Genomic DNA, 23,620 nt, shown 5'->3' with positions numbered 1-23,620 from the left:
AAAGAAATATCAATATAGTCTCTTCTGACAAAAACATAAGAAAAATGATTGTCAATGAAAAAACTCTGAATAAAGAATACAAATTTAAATGGAGATTGAATAATTCAGTCCTTAAGGAAGAGTTATGTACAAAATAGATAGTTACATTAAAATACAACAATAAAAACATATGAAAATTTTTGAGATTTAGCCAAAGAAGAACTTGGGGGAAATTATATGTTTCTAAGTAATTTTATCAACATCAGTAAAGTCACAAAATGCAAACTTCCATCTACACACAAAAATATGAAATCTGAAAATCAGAAAACAAAAAAATCTACTGAAATGAAAATACTAGGAACTGGTTTTTGAGAAAAATAAAGCTCTTATCTAACCTGAATACAAAAGGAAGTATAATCAATATATCAATATCAAATATGAAAAAATTCAATATGAACAAATATGAAAAGGAAATAAAGTAAATTATTAGAAACTAATTTACCTAATTATATTCCAGTAAAATTAAATTATTTATATGAAATGGATGAATATTTACAAAAACATAAATCATTGAGGTCAAAACAAGAAAATAAAACTTGAATACCTCAACTCAGAACAAAAAATCAAATAAGTCAAACTTCCTAAAAGAAAAAAGAGAGCCCCAAACCAAAAAAAAATTACCTATGAATTTTATCAAGAAATTAAACTTTATTTAACACCTTCTATAACACAAATATAGTCCTGAAACTAAACAAAAGAGAGTCAGAAAAATAAACCTACAGACAAATGTCTGTAATGAAATATTGACTAAAATTTTAGCAAAGAGGGCACAACAACTTATTGAAAAGATTATATACTCTGTCCTGGTCAGATATTCACCAGGAATGCAAGGATGATTCAATATTTTTTTAAAAACTATAAACATAATGGGACATACTAATAACAATAAAAAAATCAAAGGATTCTTTTAATAAATGCAGAAAAAGCTGCTGACAAAATATAGCACTCTGGTGTATTAAAAAAAAAAACACTAGAAAATATCAAAATGGACCTTTTCTTACTCTGATAAATGTTATTTGCTGTTTTTTTTTTCTTTAATATAAAACCAAAAGTGTCATTAAGAATGAGAGAAATACTAGAGAGCCTTCTCATAAGATCAGGAGTAAATTAAGGATGTAGTATAATCATTATGATTTGACATAACAGTTACTCTATTTGTATCTATATATCTTAATATAGTTTTTGAAAGAGCAATAAAAACGAGCAAGATAGTAAGGAAATAAACATGGACAAAGAAAAACACAGTTATCGCATTTGAGCAATATGTGATAATTTGTAGAGCTAGTGCCATTGCAATCAAATTACCAAGGGATCATTTGATAAAACTAAATAAAATTCTAATAAGATCCACCTGAAAACATGAGGAAAGGATGCCTAGAGTACCATATTTCAAACTATACTAGAAAGTAATAATCATAACTATATTTACTATTTTTTTAAAATACCCAAGTTGATTAATAGAAGAAATCATATACATAAGATCTAGAAGCAATTGAACACAGTAGCAGTGTTCCATAAATCTAAAGACACAACTACTTGAGTAAGGATTCATTATTTTGACCAAAAACTATGGGGAAATTAGAAAGCATTCTGGGACAAATTAAGTATAGATCAATAGATTTTGTCACAAAGGGCAATCAGTTCTCTATGGATACATGACCTATCTATAAGAGATTACATCATAAGTAAATTAGAGGAGACTGGAAGGACATATCTTTCTAAACCGTAGAAAATTTTCATTATTTAAAATGGAATTTTTTAAGAAAAAAATCAATGCAGTTAGAATTATAAAGAAAATAATTTATTGGTAAAAATGTGGCAAATTTCACAGATAATAATCTAATATTTTGGACATTAATTTATAAGGAAAAAACATAGTCCATAAAAGTTAACTGGTCAAATGACATAAGCAATTATTGAGGGGGAAAATTCTAACCTATCACCAACCATATGAAAAAAGTCCTCCAGATTACTAATTTTAAAAATGAGAATATTCATTGTTCTCTCTCTCTCTCTCTCTCTCTCTCTCTCTCTCTCTCTCTCTCTCTCACACACACACACACACACACACACACACACACACACAGTCACACTCTCCACATGGCCAAATAGGGTAATTTGTTTTTCTTGACTATCTTCATAGTAGGAATTTTTTTCTTGTCTTCTTAAGAAATTGATGGAAGAGGAAATGGGATGAGAGGCAGATATCTATTTAGAATAAAAGTAATTTTAAAAATAATAAATTTTAAACTATGAAGTTCCATCGCACATCCACTGGACTGTCAAAGGCAAGAAATAAAATAATTTTTGGAAGGGTTGTAAACTGACATGCACACTGATGTACTTTCAGTAGAGCTATGATGTGGGCCAACCATTATGGAAAGTGATTTAGGAATTATACTAACAAAAGTCACTATGCTGTGCCATATGTACCCTTTCATATTATAATACTACTATTATATACTGCTAAGTATATATTTGCTCTCTTCTCCTCAAGTAAGAAAGAGAAAATAAGAATAAATGGAAAATTAAACATCTACAAAAATATTCATAACAACATCCCTTGTCATAGTAAAGAACTAGAAACTAAGGAATGATTGAACAAATTATATTGTGGCAAAATAATTGAGCCATAAAAAATGAAACAGATTCAAAGACACGTGTAAAGATTTGCATGAGTGATGTGAAAATAACCAAGAGAATTATTTATACAACAACCATAGTATTGTAAAGGAAACTAACTTTGAAAGACTTACAAAGTGATCAATGCAATAACCAACAGTAATTCCAGAAAAGATGCTGAAGATATGATCCAATCACCTGGGTTGGAGAGGTGATATACAGTATATGGAGACTGAGACAAGCATTTCCATCCAGAGTCATTACAATGAAAATGTATTTTTCTTCATAATAATTCTGTTACAGATGAGAGTGGGTGGGGTGGGGCACGGAGAGGAAGAGTGAGTGATATGGCAAGGAAAAGAGGAAAATGGCATCAATAGAACATTTTTAAAATATTTTTAGCTTAACAAATTTTAATATTTATTTTATGTTTATTATATTGTAAACAAATAGCAAATTTCCACAAAAGTTTTCCAATGTTATTTGACTTATGTCATCTCTCTCCCTTCTCTCCCCACTTCTGGAGTTGTCAAACAATTCAGTCTGGGTGATACAGATATTATCAAGTAAAACACATTTCCATATTTCTTATTTTTATAGGTGAATAGTCTCATAAAACCAAAACCCCAAATCATATACCCAAATGGCCAAGGATAAATCATATGTTTTCATCTCCATTAATATTCTAACAGCTCTTTCTCTAGAGGTGGAAAGCATTCCTTTTCATATGTCCTTCAGAACTGATCAATGAAACATTTTAAAGAGGTTCAGAGAGGGATAGAAACAAACAGAGCAATGTTAGTACTAACACATTAAAAGTAATGTATATTAAAAGGAAAAAAATGTATATGGTGGGTTCACTATAGCATACAAAATTTCATAAAAATTCCCGGTCTTTTGGGGATAGAAATCTTTACATCTGTCCATTTTCTAGTTTACTTTTTTTTCTTATACTGAGCATGATTTGCATGGTTTTCCTTTTTTGTTCATCTCCAGATCTACAAAATGTTCTTAGATGGATGGGCAAAATTGAGACATCCGGACAATACAAATTCATTTGCCAAGGAATCTGAACTTATTCCTGGCCACATTGTCAAGCAGAAGTACAATTTTGCAGTGAATCCAAATGGTCTCCAAACCACCGACTCTCTCACTTCCCTTCCTCCTCCCTCCCAAAAAATATAATTCTATAAGTTCATACCAGAAAAAGCAAATGATGCCTTTCCCTTCAATTTGAGGGGTTACAATGAGTGCCCTTTAAACAATCTTAACTGAATTAGTGTACAGCATAAAGAAAAGGAAGTTTCTAAACAACCAGGACTCAAACTACTAAGAAGCTTTCCTGGGAAAGCTGTTTTTTGTGTGCACTAAAGATAAACTATGGTTCACTGTTTGGTGGGACCCAATGGTAAAATCTCTGACAGGTTTAAAACTTGAACTTTTGCTAAAATTTAGGAAAGAATTCTCTATTTAAAATGCCACTGGAGAAGGACAAGGCAGTGTTCCAAATCAATAAGTGACAGTTTTCCTTTGGAAAATGTGTGCCCAAGGTGTTACTCAAAGACTAAGACTCTGAGAGTATTATATACCAAAACAACCTAAAGGAAACCCCACTTTTCAGAATAGAAACTTGACTGCTCAAGATGATCAGGAATGAAGAACTTTGCTCTTGAGGAGTTCTGCATATATGGTTCTAAACTATATTCTTGTTCCCTACTCTTTTCAATACACACACATAAAAATAATGCATACTATGGCCTTGGGTACACCAACCATCAAATTTATTCTTGCTCTTCTGTCTTACTGTGCTACTTTGAACAAGTGTCCCTCTTTGTTGTCTTCTCCTCTGGGGTTCCTATCTTCAGCTGATTCTGCTTAGACTCATTCAGGCATTTAAGTGAAGGGAGAGGCAACACAATCGTAATCGCATTATACTATCCTCTAAACCAATTTTATCATAAATGGTATTTTCCACTGTCATAGTTGCAACTATCATTCAGTGCTTCTATAGGAGATATCACTTCAGTAAAAACAGAATTATCTCCTATTATCAACCAGAAATCTACCAATTTATACTTCTCCTGACCTTCATAATGACTATTGAGTCTTTCAGGATTCTGAAATTCCTTATGAATCAAAGTTACATTAATATTGAAAATCACAATTTGAGAGAGATACCTATAATAATGAAATCCCAAGACCAGCCCCCGTCCAGCTAATGCTTAGTTTGGTTCAGAGATAGCATATAATGGACTTCCTTTTTAAGTATTGTTCTCTAAGAAGCACATAAATTAAGGGAATTTTAACTACTTTTCTCAGAGAAATCACAGAATGTTAGAGAAACAAGGACCTTAAAGATAATAGAACCCAATGCCCTCGTTTTATAAATCCAGAAAGTGTATGAGTCCTCTCAGGATGAAAAAAGGTGGTTGATTATACAATCATGCTCTCAATATTCACTCTCAAAAAGCAAGAAGAAAATAAACTCCAAATATTCCATTCCATCCTTAACTAGAATGTACCTTTTTATCATTGGAACTTTTTTTAAGTGCCTCCTCAAGTGAATTAGTCTTCAACTTCATGGGTACAGCTTGATACATTGGGGATTATATTAGAATTTCTAGCAGCAAGGTGTAGCTTTAGAATAAATGGCACTATAATTCTAAAGCTATTTTTGTTCTGAAGTATTTTATTACCAACATACCTAATCCTGATTTAGACTTAAATTTCTGAATGAAAAAAAAAGATGAGTAATCTTGATGGTACATAGGAAAAGGGCTTAAGATAAGCTGCTCTGGAGAACTGCTAGACAAGAACAGATAAATATTAAGTATGTCTAGCTCAATCACCTATTCATTATTTAAAGTTTGAAATTCTGTTCAGTAAATGTAGCACTGCTTTCCAAATTTTTAGGGAGTTAGCTATGCTTTTCATGTTCAGACTTGAGGTTAGAGGAAACGAGAAAACCTGAGCAAAAAACACAACTAATGGAGTTCTTCCTACATTAAGCCCAGAATCGAAGAGAAAGAGTTCTTGACTTCAGGGAGAAGCAAACCCTTAACCATGTGCCACTTTGCTGATGGGCCAAACCAACTAAATAACTAGTATATATTCAGGTAGCCTATAATTGTAGGATATACAAAAAGCCCTAACACTATATTAGTCAATTGATAAATAATGGAACTTTCCAGGGTCCCCCACTGTCATTTCTCCTATTACAAAAGGTATAATTTTTGCTATCTTTAGCTAGTTTGAATTTGTAAGCCATGACCTAAATAGACTGTCTTTCTATGTGTCCAAGTAAATCTGACTGGCTTAGTTATAGCACAGGGGTAACCAATAAGTTACATGGGGGAATGGAGGATAAAGGGATACACAGAGCAAAATGTGGTACTTCTATGAGACTAATAAAGCTGATTCCTGTATAAATAACAGTAAAAAAGGCTTCTACAAATCTCTTACATAAAGGTATAATCTTATTTTAATAAATTAAATCATTCATAAGAAATAGATAACGTTAGAGAGCAAGATTTTTTAAAATATAACATATAGTTGCAAATAACATCTTCCTGGCTAGACTTTGACTTTTATCAATTACTACTTAAACATTGGCTTTCTACCTACTCTCAATCTTTCACTTTCTGTCATCCATGGTATTTCCAGTTTCCAAGTCTTGACATCTCCAAGAGTCAGTCACCTAAAATTAAAGCAGAATGTATCTCTTGATTGGAACACTTGAATATTTATATAGGCCTAAGATTCCCTCCTCCAAAAGTTGTCTTTGGTATGAAAGTTATTTTGTATTTGATTATATTAAATTTTCCATTAAAATAGTTAGGCTTTCCTGCTTTCTCCTAGAGACAAAATGCTATTGTAGCCTTAAGAGGGATACGATTTGAAATGCTAGAAGCAAATGTACACTGTTGTTTGTTTTTTTTTTTCTAAAAAGCACACAGAGTGGTTTCAACATGAGGACAAAGAGTTACAGTCTCAATCAAACTGGATAATTCAGACAAATGCTACTGATTCTGCCTTACTTGGACTTTCACATGAAAGAGAAAAGTATGATGATCTATGGAAAAATAAAGCACCAGGGTAGAGAAACTCATTTTAAAGAAAGAAAATATCATGCTGACTTTTTGAGATCTGCACAAGAAAAATGATGAGGTCCAGTAACAGTATTCTGTTCTTCAAATTGCAAAGAGTAACTCTGTCAACACCTGGGTATGGAACAATCTATTAGAAAAGACTTTCTACTCTTTACGGATCACCATGATTTTCCATCAGTGATCAAAGATATATTCTCCTTTTCTCAGATTGATCTTTTTCTCTCTTCTCCCAAACCTATGTTGTTGTTTTAAGTTCTAGATATGAAATTTTGTTTGTTTGGTTGTTTTACTTTCTTTTGTTTAATTGTTTGGCATCTTATTTTGGAGAAAGAGTCTGAACCTGTGAGATAACTGATATGGGAAATTCCTGTTGAGGCAACTCTCTCATAAAAATAGAGCAGAAATGGTCCTACAATGTACAGCAAAGGTTCTTAACATTTTGTGTGAATGCCATGGATCCTTTTTATAATTAGATGAAACCTATGGATCCCTTCTCAGAAAAATGCTGTAAATAAATAAAATGAAATGCATAGATTAAAAGGAAGCTGAAATATCGTCAACAAAATATTTTAAGAAAAGAAAATAGACCCTGCCTCTCCCTTCTGTCCTGAAATCTATCCATCCACAGACTCCCAAATATTAATAATTACTATCTGAGATAGTTTCCTGGGACATTGGTACAGGACTTGCCCAGGGACACACAGGTACATTGGAGAAAGTGAACGCATTTCTCAGTGCAAGGCCAACTCCATCCACAACACCATATTGTCTCATTATGCCAGTACCATTATCCATATTTTACAGAGAGAAGAATTGAGATTAGGAGAAGTTAAGTGCCCAGCTATTACATTTCTGAGTTAAGATTTAAACCTAAGACTTCGTTCTCAGCAATACTATAAAGTGGGATTAGGGATGAGGGGAGATATCTTCTCTTCAGAAAAATAAAGTAAAGTGAAGAGTTGTGAATGAGAAAGAAACAATTCAGGAAATGGAAATTTGACTCCAACTTTTACAGCTTCTCCAAAGTTGGGCCAGCCTTTGTGCTTCATTTTGTGACATCCTCTTCCCTTAACTCCCCTACACCACCCTCACACAACTCCCTAGAGTCAAAATATCAATCACCAACTCTTTTTTTAAAACCTTCATCCTCTGTCCTAGTCTCAATTCTAAGGCAGAAAGGAAACAAGGTCTTGACAGTGGGGATTAAGTGCCCAGGGTCACACAGCCAAGTAGTGTCTGAGACCCTATTTGAACCCATGTCCCCCAGAATCCAGCCTGGTGCCCTATCCACAGTGTTACTAAGCTACCCCAAATCACCAATTCTCTTAAAAGGTTAATACACTATGTCCTTTTTTCATCAAGTCCCCTGAATGATTACAAAAGCTGATAAATACGGAATCAATGTCCAGATATGTTGTATCTCCAGACAACTACTCCATGTTGTAATTGGTTTCTAAGAAGGTTTTGCCTGCAGCCCATTGAGCAACATGAGAGAATAACAACCTATGTAAGCTGTAGACCCAAAAATCCACTCCATGTTGAGATGGGTTTCTAAGAGGTTTTTACCTACAGGCCATTGGGCAACTTGAGAGAATGATCATCCACAAGCTTATGTTCAATAACATGAAGTGTATTAGACTCTCAGGTAAAAAAAAAAAGCTGGTAGTTAATTTTTCTCAATTAAGATGGATTCTAAGTAGGTCAATTTCCTATTTTTCTTATGTTGCACAAATAGAATAAATGAGAATTGCCAGCCAGCAGTTCATGCATTGATTAATGTATGGATGAGATCAGAGACTTTTATTTTTTGCCTCTACTGTAAGATTGCTTTTTAACATCAAATTACAGGAGTTTAATCAAAACAAATTCTTTACAGTATCTTTCACAAGAAAAGGATGCAGGCCTACTGAAATATCGAATGGCCATCAGGATATAACATCATTAATATAAAACAGGAAACATATCAATTCTGATGTCATTAAACTGAGGTACTTCTAGTTCATTCATGTCCAATGCTAATAATCCACTAGAATCTTTCAATATTCAAGTCAGGAGAAAGCCCCTCCCCTTCCCTTTTCTCTAACCCAGGAAGTCCTTCATCAGAGGCCAAGAAAAAGACTGTTATAAGACTGTCAGTTTGGTATGTCCATTAAGACAGTAGAAGTAAAAAATCTGCTTCTTGGACTTAGTTCATAGGATAAACACGCGCACACACACATACACACTATTCCTGTCTACCTTAATAGGGACATTATCCATCTACAAATTAGCCTTTTCACCAGACAGGACTTGAAGTCTTCTGCAAGTATTCCACTAAATCTTCTAAATATGAATACTGGGATTAAAGGCATTATATAGACAGCTAAGAAAATAAAACATCTTAGAACCCACAGCTTTTGTGGTTAAAAAAAACATTATCTACTGATACGTTCATGATCACAAGTTAACTTATGAATATTTTTTCAATAGTTCTTCATTTCTATATCCACTCTCTACGCTGATATCCTTGATATGAATTAATTTTCAAAACCAAATTGCAGACAAAGGAATATAAAGAAGATCTCCTAATATAGGAATGCTATTTTTATGCACTGTCCATCATCTTATAGCAAAGTTGGAAGAACCATTGATCTGAATAGTTCCTACCTATGAAACATCATGGTCTCAAGAAAACTTTAGGACACCATAGCTGGGTTTTTGAGCCAAAAGCAAAAAAATCAGAAAGAAAGGTGGTCTTCCATCTTCTAGCCTCTACCTCCTAGGATACATCTTCTGTTTCCATTTCTTTTGCATTTAAAATAAGTCATCATTAAAAAAATGGCTATGAAACAAAAAATAAACCAGGCAACATGTTTCATTGTAGAGCAAGTCAATTTGGAAATTACAGACTTTCTTAGAATGATCTGAATCTAGAAAACCCATAACACCTATGCCCAGGCTAAGGAACCACTGTCAGGTTTCAATCTGGTTTTAAATCTTCAGCACCTGAAGTCTGCATTTAGTCAGATGCTTAACACAGCTAAGATAGTTAACCCTAGTGATAAAATCCCCCTTCACCACACTCCTAGAGAAAGGCTCTCACTTCAGCAAGCCTGGACCTTGGGAAGCCTCTGGGCCTTAATTAACATCAACTCATTGCAGTGACTCAGAACCACGGGGCTGAATTAGTATCAAATGGGAGATAATTAAAGTAATAGAATTTGTATGGTATTCATAAACTAAAAGGGGGGGGGGGGACATAGCTCTATCAAGTCCCCCGGAAAACAAATGTCAAAAAGAGAAAAAAAAAACGTAAATGTTTTTAAAAAAGAGAAATCTCACTCAAGGAAGAAGGGCTTTTTCTTTTAGAAAACAGAAACCAACTGATATAGCTTATCTGGGTTTAGAACCTGTGCAAGCTTTACAATGCTTATCATATTTGGAGCAAGAAACTGGGCTATGTGCAGAATCATGTTATTTTGAAATCTAGAAGCACAGCATAGAATGCAGTGTAGAATCCAGGAGAGGGAATCAATAAAGCTCTGGAAACAAATAGGCTGATTGATATGAACCCATTTGGAAAGGCACCAGGTTAAGATGGTTTTGCTGTAGGTTTCAGGATATTTCCCATGTTAGCAAAGGGAAAGGTATATTAAAACACACACACATACACACACATTGCACACACTCCCACAAACAAAAGGCAGGAGAAATGATTGGGAGAAACAGGAGAAGGTGGAGGTGGGGGGAACCACCAGAATGAGGGGGCAAACTAAAAAAGGGAAAGGAACGAGGGTGAGAAGAGAAAGGGGAAAGCGAAGAATGAGAAAGGGGAAGGAGGAAGAGAGAAACCAGGGGAAAAGGGGGGGGGGAGAGAATGAGGAAGGGGGAGAGAAAAACTAGAGAAAAGGAGAAGGGGAGAAAAGAGAAACGGGGAGGGGGAGGAAGAGAAGGAAAAGAATGGACAGGGGAGAAGGGAAAGATGGGAACTGGAAAGAGAAGGCGAAGAGGCAGCGGATGGAGAAGGAAATGAGGGTAAGTGGGATGGGGAAGGAAGATATGGGAAGGAAAACTGGGATCTATTGACACTTTGAGGCAGCACATCCCGGATCCCTAGCCACGGCGGAGCGCTCCATGGCCAATCTATCTCCCAGACTGTCTGAGCTCTAGCTCTAGTCAGTTGCTCTAGCCGGAGGGCCCTGGAGCTGGCCCTCCCGCGCTGCTGCATGGAAGCAGCCGTCGGGTCCACCCCGCGCACCTAGAGCCCCGCACCATAGGATGGCGAGAGGCAGCGCTGGGCATCTCCAAAGTCACACACCGGGCCGCCGACCCCCGCCCTCTCCGCCTCGCTATCCGCCACTCCCCCAGACCGCGCTCGCCATCCGAGCCTTTCCCCCAGACTTCTCCCTGCGGCCCCATCACTTGCTTCAGTTAAGGAGCACAAAAAAGAGGAGGGGAAGGAAGGGGGGAGCAGAAAGGGGCGGAGGTAGATGAGAATGATTTGTTATCCAAAAGGGGGGAGCAGCAAGGGGGAGAGCCGCGGCGGCTGGGACCCCGGACCGGCAGGATCGGTCCTGGGAAGCAGCAGAACTGGGCTGGAGGGGTAGGGGTGGAGGCAGGTAAATTTCTATAAAGGGAACTTTAGTGACTGCAAAGTGCTGGAAAATGGAACGGGGGGTGGGGGGCAGGAGGGGAGAAGCAATGTTACCTGTCAGATGTCATCCTGAGCAGGGGCGCCCGGTGAAAATCCTCAGGTTTGCGCTCTGAAGCCCACTTGAGCAGGTTACTATGGAAATCGTTTTAAGGAGGAGGGGAAAAATCCAAGCCACATCCTTGCAATCTAGAAGGAAACTGATCCGAGGAGCAGATTGTAGGAGCTGGATTGGAATCTCAGGGTGTCTCTTTCTCTCCCTCCTTTGCTCCTTCTGGCTTCTCTCGCTCCCTCTCTCTTTGCTGCCTCCTCCCTCTCGCTTTTTCTCCTCCTCCCGGGAGGACTCCACTGGGCGATCAGATCTTCTCCTTGGTGCCAGAGCCCGGAAGGGAAAGGACAATCTCGCACGAGCCTGAGCCCAGTCCTCGGCTGCGAGTGGCGCTGTTTCCCAGCCGCACAGCTGGAATTTAAAGAGACAGGCGCGTTAGGACTAGCTAGATCCCTTTGGCTGCAGAGGGAGCCAAGTAGTTCGCCCACTTGCCCAAGAACCTTAGGCTAGGTAGAATGATTTTTCTTAAATTGAAGTTTCCTATAGGGATAATAGATGAGCATGTCCAAACAGATATCTGTCTTCTTTTCCAAAACATAGGCATAAAGGGAAATTAAAAAGCTGCTTCCACTCCTTGGGGAAGGGGGGGAAATGATTTGTAGGCTCAACAAGTAATGGACCTATTTTTAAGCAGCTCTTCTTAGTGTTCTTATATAGAGAGTTTTTTATTCAGGACAGGCAAAGTGGGTCCACCCCCTCATCTTAAGACAGACTTTGGGTACTGAGCAAAGAATATGACATTTGAATGATAAGGGTGGTTGTGGGAATGTGTTTAAGACAAATCATTTGAATTTTTTCCCCTCTAACTCTCTGAGGCATCTTTTTTTCATTGAGATCCAAGTTCTGATGAGCAGAAATGAGGTACCCTTGAGCTTTCTCCCTCAATCTTTCTGAACTGCCCTCATTTTTTCAATATAAATGCACACTGCTGTGTCATATCCATTTCACCATGAGGATAAAAATTTAGCCAGGTTATTTTCCTGCTCCTACTTCCCACAAGTCAAGATCTATTTTCAATGCCCAATTATCTCATTGCTGAACAAAAGTAAACTAGGGTCAAAGAATGGCTCTTTACCATCAAGTCAAAGAAAATAAGTTTAATCAGTACATTTGACATGATGATTCCCACAAAGAAACATGGCTATTTGGGCCCTAGGTAAAAAGTCTGATCCAACCTCCCACATTGCCTCACTGACTCACTGCCCCCCTCCCTCCCTGGGCTCCTTTTAGTCCTTGTGTAGAACTGATTCTTTTGCCTTTCTCTATCCCTAACCCACACCAGGGGATGGAAACTTCCAGAGACTAGAAGTCAAGGATAAATTTGACCAGCTTAATCCTGACCATCTGCCACCACCACTACTGTGTTCCCAAGGAAAGGACAGATTGCAAGGTAGAAGTTATGCATTACCTCAATTTGGTAAGATCTGCTTGAGTTTTGCTGCCTTCCTAGGAAATTGAAAAGGATAAATAGCTAATAGTTTTCAGTATTCTTGCACTCTGTCTCTGTCTCTCTCTCTCTCTCTCTCTCTCTCTCTCTCTCTCTCTCTCTCTCTCTCTCTCTCTCTCTCTCTCCCCACACACACACACACACACACACACACACACTGTCCAGAGAGGTATAGGAAATGTACATTTTGAGAGACTAGAACAAAAGGTACTAGAGCCACCTAGAACCTCAGCAATGCTACCAATCAAGGTTTGATTTGTGCTATTGATTATCTAGACTTAAGAAAATGACAGAAAAAAATGTGAATAGTACCAATTAAACAGTGTTGTGAGCACATTTCCCATCCTCCCCACTCACCAGAAGTCCATTGTAAATACCAGTTCATTCCTGACTACACAGTACCATTTTTACATGGAATCAGTGAATTTCAGAGTTGAAGGCTGGGATTTTTATTTTTAACCTTTTTCTTGTACTATGGATCCCCTAGCAGTGTGGAGAAGGTTGTAGATTCTTCCAAATAATGTGTTTAAATGCATCAAATAAAATAAGAAGATTACAAAGGACACTAATGATATTGAAATATAGTTATCAAAAACAAGTTTTAGTGTTATAGACCCCAGGTCAAGAACCAAGTTCCTCAATTTCCTTATTTTATAGTTGGAGAAACAAATTTAAAAAGGAAAAGTATCTAAGTAGCTCAGTCACTACCTTCTACATCATGCCTTTCCTTTCTAGTTATGAGTGCCTCCCCCTCTTAGATTATTTCATATTCAGCTTGTATATTATATGGTATTATATTTTGGTATATTATTATGGTATTGTTGTTTAGTCATTTTTTGATCATGTATGACTCCTCATGACCCCATTTGGAGTTTTCTTGACAAAGACATTGGAGTGGTTTCACAGTTCTCTCTCTACCTCATTTTACACATGGCAAACAGTTTTAAGTGACTTGTTCAGGGTCACACAGCTAAGCTGAGGTCATATTTGAACTCAGGAAAATGAGTCTTCTTGGCACTCTATCTATTGAACCATCAAGCTGATATAAAGACAGACATGTAGATATAAACATAGGTATAGACATTGATATAGACATAGATAGACATACCCACACAAATACATATATGTAGACATGTAGTACATATCTGTATATTCAAATGCTACTTCCTCTACTAGACTATAACATCCCTGAGGTCAGGGACTGTTTCTGTTTGTCTAGCACAGAGTATTCAGGTAATAAATGTCAATTGACTAATTGATTGCTTGCCCAAGGTTACCTGATCAGTTAGGGGCAAGTAGAGGCTCAAGAAATCTTTTTATGAAATGAATGTTTGCATCCTCAGAGCTCTTCATCATCTTTACAATAAACATCTCAAGGCCCTGGAAGATGAAATAGGATGGAATTTTGTACCTCTGTTGGGTTCCCAGTGTCTACAGTCATGCAGAATGCTGCTAGTAGAGACAAAAATGGACTAAGGGTTGACTGAGAAGAGAAAGGGACTGTCTGTTTTGCTTGTATTTTTATTGCTAGTACTCAGCACAGTGTCCAGAAGATAGGAAGTGATTCATTCATAAATGCTTTATCGAGCTACCTGCCTAGCAATGGAGTAGATCAAAGAATAATTAAATGCTTATTAAGCACCTACTGTGTGCAGGACTAGATCCTTCAGTCATTCCTGTCTATAGAAGAAAGGGTTCCTTAACAAATGAAATCATGTATGTGAAACATTTTGCAACCTTTAAAGGATACTGTGCAATGAAAGTGAGGAGGAAAAGAAAGAAAAAGTAGGCAGAAAAAAAGAGAAGTCTGGTTACCTATTGGTCAGAAACAGGATACTCCCATAGAGCAGGTTTATAGTAGGAAAAAAATGGATCCAAGTTACTGGGTGGCTCATGGATAGAATGCCTGACCAGAATCAGGAAGACTCATCCTTGTGTTTAAATCTGACCTTAGATACTTATTCGATTTTTGGCCCTCAATAAGTCATTTAATCCTGTTTGCCTCAATTTCCCCATCTGTAAAATGAGCTGGAAAAGGAAATGGCAAAGAGCTCTAATATTTTTGCCAAGAAAGCACCAAATAACAGGGAACTACCTGACTTGGTTGATAGAGAGCCAGACCTAGAGGTCTTGGGTTCAAATTTGGCCTCAGACACTCCCTGGGCAAGTCACTTAACCCCAATTGCCAAGCCCTTACCACTATTCTGCCTTGGAACTGACAGAAGATTTAAAAGAAAAACAAAAAAGAAAACCCCAAATGGAGTCACAAAGAGTCTGACAGGACTGAACAACGCCACTATGCAAATTTCTAGGAAGAAGAATATATGTTATATGATGTTACATTGAATATAGTGTTATATTAATTTGTTCTGAACTCTCCAGACATAATCACAACCCTATGTATTTAATTTTATGCATTTAAAAACATTTTTCTGGGAAGAGGTCTATAGACTTCCACAGGCTGTCAAAGGGGTCCAGGGTACCAAAAAAAAAAAAAAAGAATCCTGGGTCTCCTCAGTGTTACATAGGAGAAAACAGAGCTATGGGGAGGATGAGTGATTTAGCCAGGCTGAACTCGGCCAGCATCCCTACTGGTTCTACAACACCGCAGTGCCAGTCATCAGAGAACAACAGATCTTTGTTGTTGTTGTTAATCTCCATTATCAAGGAACATGTATTAAATAGGAGAAAGTGTTCTTTATTTCAAGGAGTCTTTGATGTGCTCTAGAAAAGCTCCAGTCTTAAATCAAAAGCAATCTGAATAGACCCACATCACCAGGAAGATTTCTGATCAATTTGATTAAATTCAGTAGACCTAAGGTGCCTACTATGAGCTGTGCTAGGAGACAAACATATAAAGTTGGAGAACTGTTTTCCCTCAATGATCAATGAGTCAATCAATCAACAAGCATTTAATAAGCACCCACTATATACCTATGTGAGCTTTTTGGAATCCAGAGACAAGAATGAAACAGTCCATTCTGCAAGAGGCTTACATTCTCTCAGGATAATCCTATAATCTAATAAAAGTAATACAGTAGATTCAAAAAATAAACCCCTCTAAATTAAAATATGGTAAATGAGGCAGCTAGATGGTACAGTAGATAGAACTCTGGAATTGGAGTTAGGAATATATGAGCTTAAATACTGCCTCAGACACCCCTATCTGTGTAACACTGAGTAAATAACTTAATATTCCTGGGCCTCAGTTTCCTCATCTGTAAATTAGAGATAATGATAGCACCTAGCTCCTAAGGTTGTTGTGAGAATCAAATGAGATAAAACATAGAGTGCTTTGTAAACTTTAAAGCATCTATGAATGCTCATCATTGTTATTTTAGAATGTAAGCTCCTCCAGGAGAGAATATCTGTCTTGGTTAGCTTAAAACTGTAGTAAAAAGAAGCTAGGTGGCTCAGTGGAAAGAGAACCAGGTCTGGAGATAGGAGGTCCTGGATTCAAGTCTGGCCTCAGAGACTTCCTAGCCTGATTGGCCCTGAGCAAGTCACTTAACTGCCATTGCCTAGCTCTTACCACTCTGCTGCCTTGGAACCTCTAAGCAGTATTGGTTGTAAAATGGAAGGGAAGGGTTTCAATTTTTTAAAAAGATAGGTTGGGAGCTCTGATCATTCTCCCAGTCAGTATGGGACAGTCCTCTGCCTTCTGTAGAATGCAGCTCTCTGAACTCTGTCCATCCTACAGCTCAAAGCACAGAGGTGCATCCCGATTCTTACAAGCTGTGGTGACGCCCCTCAGAACAAGGCTCCATGCTTGCCTCCCCATACTAATCTTGCCCTCTAGTCAGTCAGCCAAAGAAGACCCCCAACCAAAGAGCTCAAAAGAGGACAACCCAGACCATGAAATCTTCTTTCATCCCCTTCAACTACTTGAATTGATTTCAGGCAATAACTAGTATCCTGAGGGAGAAAGTGCGGCTTTTTTTTTTTTTGCCTTCTCTAGGATGTAACCAGGTCTCCCTATAGGGAACAATTCCCTTTGAATAGCTCCAAAGTGCAATTTTGAATTTCACTCTCCCTTCCAGAGTTCTTAAAAATCAATAACATCCTGTTTTCCTGATGACAGATTCAGAATCAGTCTATCTGTGTGTTTTTAGGGATTAAAAAGCCTCAAAGAAACCTTAATAAGTACTAGCCAAAGGACCATCTGCCTTGCCACAGCACTCCAAGGACAAATGGGCATTTCCATATGACTTGAAGCTACAATCTCCTGTATGTATTATCTCCCCCTATTAGAATCCGACTTCCTTGAAAACAGGGATGATCTTCTCTTTTCTTTCCTAGTTGTATTCCAGCATTTAAGACAATTCTTTGCAAAGAGAAAAAACATAAGGAGCTATTTTTCCTTTCATTCATTCATTCATTCACTAGGAGTCACAAGTCAACTCGAAAGTTTAAGAGCCTTAGAAATTCCATTTTGTAGCCTTAGTTTGGGCTCTCAAGTTGGGTGGATTGTAAAGATAACCACAAGAAAAAGACTTTATAACTGATGGGTGCAATGATCAACCATGATTCCAAAGGAGTGATGATAAAGCATACTAGCCACCTTCTAAGAGAAATGATGACTTTAAAAGAATGAGACATATTTTGTACATGGGAAATATGGAAATTTGCTTTGCTTGACAATGAATATTTGCCACAAGAGTTTTCTTTTTCCCCCCTTACAGTGGGAGGGTGAGGTAAGAGATAATTGAATTGAATAGTTGAAAAGCAAAATTTTCAAAATGCTATTGCTGAAAGGACTCAATGAAGTCTGAACAGAGGCTCCTCCTACAGAGACCAGAGAAGGGAATAGTCACTATCCAATTGAAAAAATGTCACCATGATATTTTTAGACATGTGCACTTGAATAAGAAATGCAGCTTCCATAAAAGTAATTAAGTTACCCAGGGCATAGGCAACCTGAGAAGGGTACTTAGTGGCCTTTACAAATATCAGCTCAGGAGAAAAGAACTGTAAAAAGGAATAAATGGGAAGTGAGAGTAATGAAAAGAAGTTGGGATGAATGCATGTGATGAGAATTAAAGAAAGGAGGAAAGAAATATTAAAGATGCAGCTTTGATTTTAGTAGCAAGTAGGCTGGTCAGAAACTCCCTGGAAGCCTGGGAAGCATTCATTCATTTCAAGTCAGTAAATTATTATCAGGGTTTATTATGCATGAGATACTTGCTTTCTAGGTACTAGGGATACAAGGGCAAGAAAGAAAGAAGGAAGGAAGGAAGGAAGGAAGGAAGGAAGGAAGGAAGGAAGGAAGGAAGGAAGGAAGGAAGGAAGGAAGGAAGGAAGGAAGGAAGGAAGGAAGGAAGGAAGGAAGGAAGGAAGGAAGGAAGGAAGGAAGGAAGGAAGGAAGGAAGGAAGGAAGGAAAGAAGGAAGGAAAGAAGGAAGGAAGGAAGGAAGGAAGGAAGGAAGGAAGGAAGGAGGGAAGGAGGGAAGGAAGGAAGGAAGGAAGGAAGGAAGGAAGGAAGGAAGGAAGGAAGGAAGGAAGGAAGGAAGGAAGGAAGGAAGGAAGGAAGGAAGGAAGGAAGGAAGGAAGGAAGGAAGGAAGGAAGGAGGGAGGGAGAAAAGGAAGGAGGGAGGGAGAAAAGGAAGGATGGAAGGAAGAATTAATTTCCACTTTCTTGGTACTTATATCCTAGCAAAGCCACCTTCTCCATTCTTAAAAACTCATCTCTTAACCCTTTAACTCTCTACCCTTCCTCAACCAAATTTTTAGAAAAACCTGTTGGTTTAATTTCATCTCCTTTTACTCACTTTTTGACCTTTCAAAATGTCTGGCTTCTGTCTTCAGTCCTCAACTAAAACTGCTTTCTCCAAAATTCACAAGGATTTCTTCATTGCCAAACAGTATGGTCTTTTCTCAATCTTCATTCTTCAGAACTCCAGTGAAGTGCATAGCACCGTTCTCTACTCTTTTCCTTGTTGCTTTTTCCCCTCTAGGTTTTCATGATATTCTTCTCTTTTGGTTCTCCTGATACATGTCTGACTTCTCCTTTTAAATCTTTGCTACATAAGGACCCAGGCTATGCTATGTTGGTACACTCCATGGCTCTTTCTTGTGCCCTCTTCTTTCTATATGCCCTGTCATTTGGTTACCTTATCAGTTCTCATAGGGTTAACTTCTGCCTCTATGTAGGAGATTCACAAATTAATAAATCCAGTTCTAGTTCCTCCTTTGAACTCCAGACTCACATTATCAACAGCCCATTGGACATTAGATCTACCACAGAAATCTCAAATTCAACATGTCCAAAGAGAACTTAATACCTTTTTCCCTTCCAAATCCGACTATTGCTGAGGACACCTAAAGTATAGCTATGACAATAACATCTCCCTATTCAATAAACTCTAGTTGCTCCTTATTACCTCTAGGATCAAATATAAACTTCTTGGTTTGGTATTCAAAACATTTCACAATCTTGCCCAAACTAATCTTTCTGGTCTTATTACACATTGTTGTCCATCATATAGCATAATTCATTCCTACTGACTTTATGGTACTTCTTGCATTACACTTCATCTCTCCAAGTTCAGGTATTGGCTATCCCTCCATGAGAATGGATCTCCACCTCACCCCAGTCCTTGGAATCCCTAGTTTCCTTCAAGAATCATTTCAACTCCATCTCTACATAAGATCTCTCCTGATGCCTCCGGTTATATATAAATTACACATCTACACATGCACATTCACTCACAGTGGGAAAGGAAATTTCTTTATCTTAACTCAATTAAATTCTTAGAGAGCTCCACCTTTTAATTCAATCAGTCAGAAACTTGTAAATCCTTTGATAAGAGTTTATACCCTCAGAGGATGAGAGGTGGATCTCACAAACATTGCCCCCTGGGCAGTATTAGGCAAATTGAAAGTTTACTATTGGTTTCTGTGAAGAGAGGGAGAGACAGGAAATGATGTAGAAAAAGGAGTATAAAAAGAGACCAACCAATTGGTCTGGATTCCATTCCCTTCCTTGGCTTGTAGAAAGACTGTTTCCAGATATACCTTCCTCAGCTTGTGGAGAGACTTTCCTTGGATTCTGCATTGGCTTGCTGGAGACTATCAGACTTTCACATGGAGATCAGGACTTGAGAAAGCCCTTCCCTGGGGCTGAGCATGACTTCACTGAAGAAGTACTTAGGGCTGGTAGGCTTGTTAGGGCTCTGTCCCTTTTCTACATTTCCCACTTTCACTTTTCTACCTTGTTCTGAATAAAAGCTGCTAACAGTCATTCTGACTTAGAGGCTAATATTTTATAAATGGTGACCACTTCTATAATTCTCATATTGAGTCAAAACCTAAATTTAAATCTTACAACGTACATGTGTGAATTTCACAACTACTCCTCCCTGTTCAGACCATTCTTTGGAGGATGGGATTTAGCTATTTCCTGATCAATGACAATGGAGATATTTGGAGTAACAGAGTCAGGTCTTGGAAACTGCAATCTCCACCCTACTCAGGTAGAGATTAGGAAGAGCTGCAGCAAAAAACTCATGATTTAATTATTTGAGAATGTGGCCCTCAACAGACATGTGCAAGAAAGGACAGACCTCTGGGCAGTCCTAGGTCAAGCTAGAGCCACCATTGGCACTTGTGAGGCATAGGAAGTGAGGTAGGGAACAGCCTCTGGAATTCGCTCACTTCCTGTAGACAGGGCGAGATGCCAGTTCGTGCTAGGAGCTTGAGCAGAGAGGAGGCCTGCAGACAGCTTCTTTCAGATCAGTCACATGAGTCAAGGACTGATTCCCTTCTCTACCTTGGCCTTCCAGGCCTAAAACTACCTCTGGCTCTACCAGAAGGTTGAGTTAACCTCTTTCCCTTTCCTCCTCTCTCCTTCTCTCCCTCTCTTTTTTCTTACTCCCATTGTGATTAAACCACCATAAACTCCATTCTGACTTGAGTGTTTCATTTAGGGAATTACATAGCTGAATTCCCTAGTGACCATAAATTAATATTTTAACAATCTTTAAAGGTGATTGATTTTCACCATAACACATGTACATCTATAAATACATATGCAAACACAGAGGCATATCCAAACATATACACATGTATATTGCACATGTATTAATGCCTGTATACCACATTATATGTATTTACATGTATATACAAATATATACACGTAAATGTTCACAGATATAGATACACACATGTATAAATATATACATATATAAACATGCTAATATATACCCAAAGTTTATATATGTGAAAAATACATATATACATGTATATATAAATACACAAAATACATACATATTTGTATATATATCTTTATAATACAAATATGCATTATATAGTAAATACATATATGTACTGTTAAATTTAATTGTGGTTGGACTCTGAATATTTATATAGGTGGTCTCCAGGGATTTAATTTCTAAATCCCAAAATGAATTACTAAAGTAAATGGAATTTATGGTGGTTTATTTACAATAGAGGGAAGATATTAAGGAAGAGAGAAAAGGAGGGGGAGAGAGAGAGAGAGAGAGAGAGAGAGAGAGAGAGAGAGAGAGAGAGAGAGAGAGAGAGAGAGAGAGAGAGAGAAAGAGAAAGCCCTGGCTTACACTGATACCAGTTAGAAATTCTAAGCCCCAGCCAGGGGAAAAAAGTTTCAAGATGATGGGCCTTTCCTGGAGGCTTCACACATCCAGAAAGGTGGGGTCACAAAGTCAACCTTTCACTCACCAATGTTGACCATCTAAAAGGAAAGGAGTCTGAGGTCTCCTGCACTAGTCCCTCCAGGGTTGAGTTCCTCTTCCAGTTTCTCTACAAATGTCTGTCCTCCAGTCTTTACTCCAAGTCAGAGTTCTTCCCTCCAACTCGAATCTTGAATCAAATATATTCTTCTGGCCTCTGGTCCTCTTTTTAAAGATCTTTTTCTCTTGTGTCACCTCCCCTAAATTTCATGTCTACCACTCACAGCAGACACTCTGCTCTAAGACTGCCCAGAGGACAGTGGATTCTCAGACCTCCCACCTCATGATTAAGTGGGAGATTTACACCCTTGGTGATCAGATCTAACATGGGCAGATCTTCCCACTCAACTTCAAGTACTGTGCTTACATTTCTGGGGATTAAATCAACAAATAGACAGAGGATTACAATTCAGTCTTCACCATCAAGGAAGACCTAAATACCTTCATTGTTACAATCAGGGGAGAGCTAAATTCCATCTTCACAATATGTACATGTTTGTCTTCTCCAATAAAAATGCAAAGTCCTTCAAGATGAAGCCTTTTGTCTTTGGAATGCCTAATGCCTATCACCCAGCACATTGCTTGGTATATAATAGGTGCTTTATACATGCTTCCTATCTGATCAATTGGTTCATAGATTGGGAGTGAGTGACAATACAACATGTATATAAACAAATAAGTAAAATTAATCTCAATCAGGAGATAGCCATTAACATCAAGACTTCATGTAGGAGGGAGCACCTATACTGTGTTTTGGCTAAGCTTAACATTATAGGAGGTAGAAGTAAGAAGGGAGAACATTCTAATCTTGGTGGACCATTGGCGCATAATCATGGAAAGGAGACAAAGGGAAATGGCTTCTGAGTAAGGGAGAATAGCTAACAGTCTTACTTGCCTAGAGCAGAGACAATAGTAGCCTCTGGAGTCAGACTCTGGTTTGTATCCCACTTTTTTTTTTGCCCTTATGTTCCATCTTGGAATCAATACTGTGTATTGGTTCCAAGGCAGAACTGAAGAGTAGGGCTAGGCAATGGGGATTAAGTGACTTGCCCAGGTCACACAGCTAGGAAGTATCAGAGGCCAAATTTGAACCCAGAACCTCCCATCTCTGGGCCTGGTTCTCAATTCACTAAGCTGTCCACAATATCCCACTTCTGATTCTGTTGCCTATGTGTATCCTTGGGTAAATCTCTTACCACCCTGGGCAATGGGCAATGGTGCCACATACCCAGTATCCCTCCCTGCTACTGGGAAACTAAGACTGAAGAATCTCTTGAACCTGGGAGTTCTGAACTGCAGTAAAACTAAAGCTGATCCATTATCTGCAGGAAGATGGTGAGGCCCCAAGAGCAGAGGACTAATAGACTGTCTAACTCTCCTGAAATAGAAATGGAACAGGTCAGAATTTTCACACTATTCAACAATGGGATGACATTCACTGAGTGGCTGCTGCACTTCTAGTTTAGGTAAGACAGCTAGACACCCCCGTACTCCATAAAAACACACTTCTCTGGGGCTCAGTTTCCTCATCTGAAAAATTAGAGGATCAGACAAAAGAACTTCTAAGGTCATTTTCAACTATAGGTCTATAATGTTCCTGAATGATGTCATTAACAGTGAAAGGAGGAGTAGCTAGGTAGTACAGTGGATAGAGTGCCAGACCTAGAGTTGGGAGGACCTGCGTTCAAATCTGGACTCAAATACTTCCTAGAAGCATAAATTTGGGCAAGTCACTTAACTCTGTTTAACTAGCCCTTATCACTCTTTTGTCTTAGAATTGATACTGACAAAGAAAAGAAGAAAAGTGAAAGATCAAGCAAGTCAACTGATGAATTTTTTAAAGATATTTGAAACTCATTAAGACTCAGATACTTCTATGTCATGCTTCATGACTTTTTCTATATCTTTGTTATTAGTATTCCCTAGCATTTTAAAGACTTTTTAAATAATGAAAGAA

At 37.9% G+C, this 23,620-nt stretch overlaps 1 protein-coding gene across 24 annotated transcripts in view; it reads right to left on the bottom strand.

The window, feature by feature from the left end:
- The window catches only part of NAV3 (neuron navigator 3), a 1,103,979-nt gene extending 1,092,119 nt beyond the window's left edge, over positions 1-11,860 (bottom strand). For 21 of the 24 annotated variants that reach the window (XM_056798490.1, XM_056798497.1, XM_056798495.1 and 18 more), the window contains exon 1: positions 11,458-11,859. The gene's annotated coding sequence lies outside the window, so the exon portion shown is untranslated. Of the gene's footprint in view, positions 1-11,457 lie in introns of all 24 variants that reach the window. The other 3 variants (XM_056798500.1, XM_056798493.1, XM_056798499.1) reach the window with 1 other exon arrangement.
- Positions 11,861-23,620: the final 11,760 nt, after the last annotated feature.

Source organism: Monodelphis domestica, chromosome 5 (genome assembly GCF_027887165.1).
Source record: "Monodelphis domestica isolate mMonDom1 chromosome 5, mMonDom1.pri, whole genome shotgun sequence".
Lineage (NCBI taxonomy): Eukaryota > Metazoa > Chordata > Mammalia > Didelphimorphia > Didelphidae > Monodelphis > Monodelphis domestica.
The sequence above is the reverse complement of the archived record's forward strand: the minus strand, read 5'-3'. Positions and strand labels throughout refer to the sequence as shown.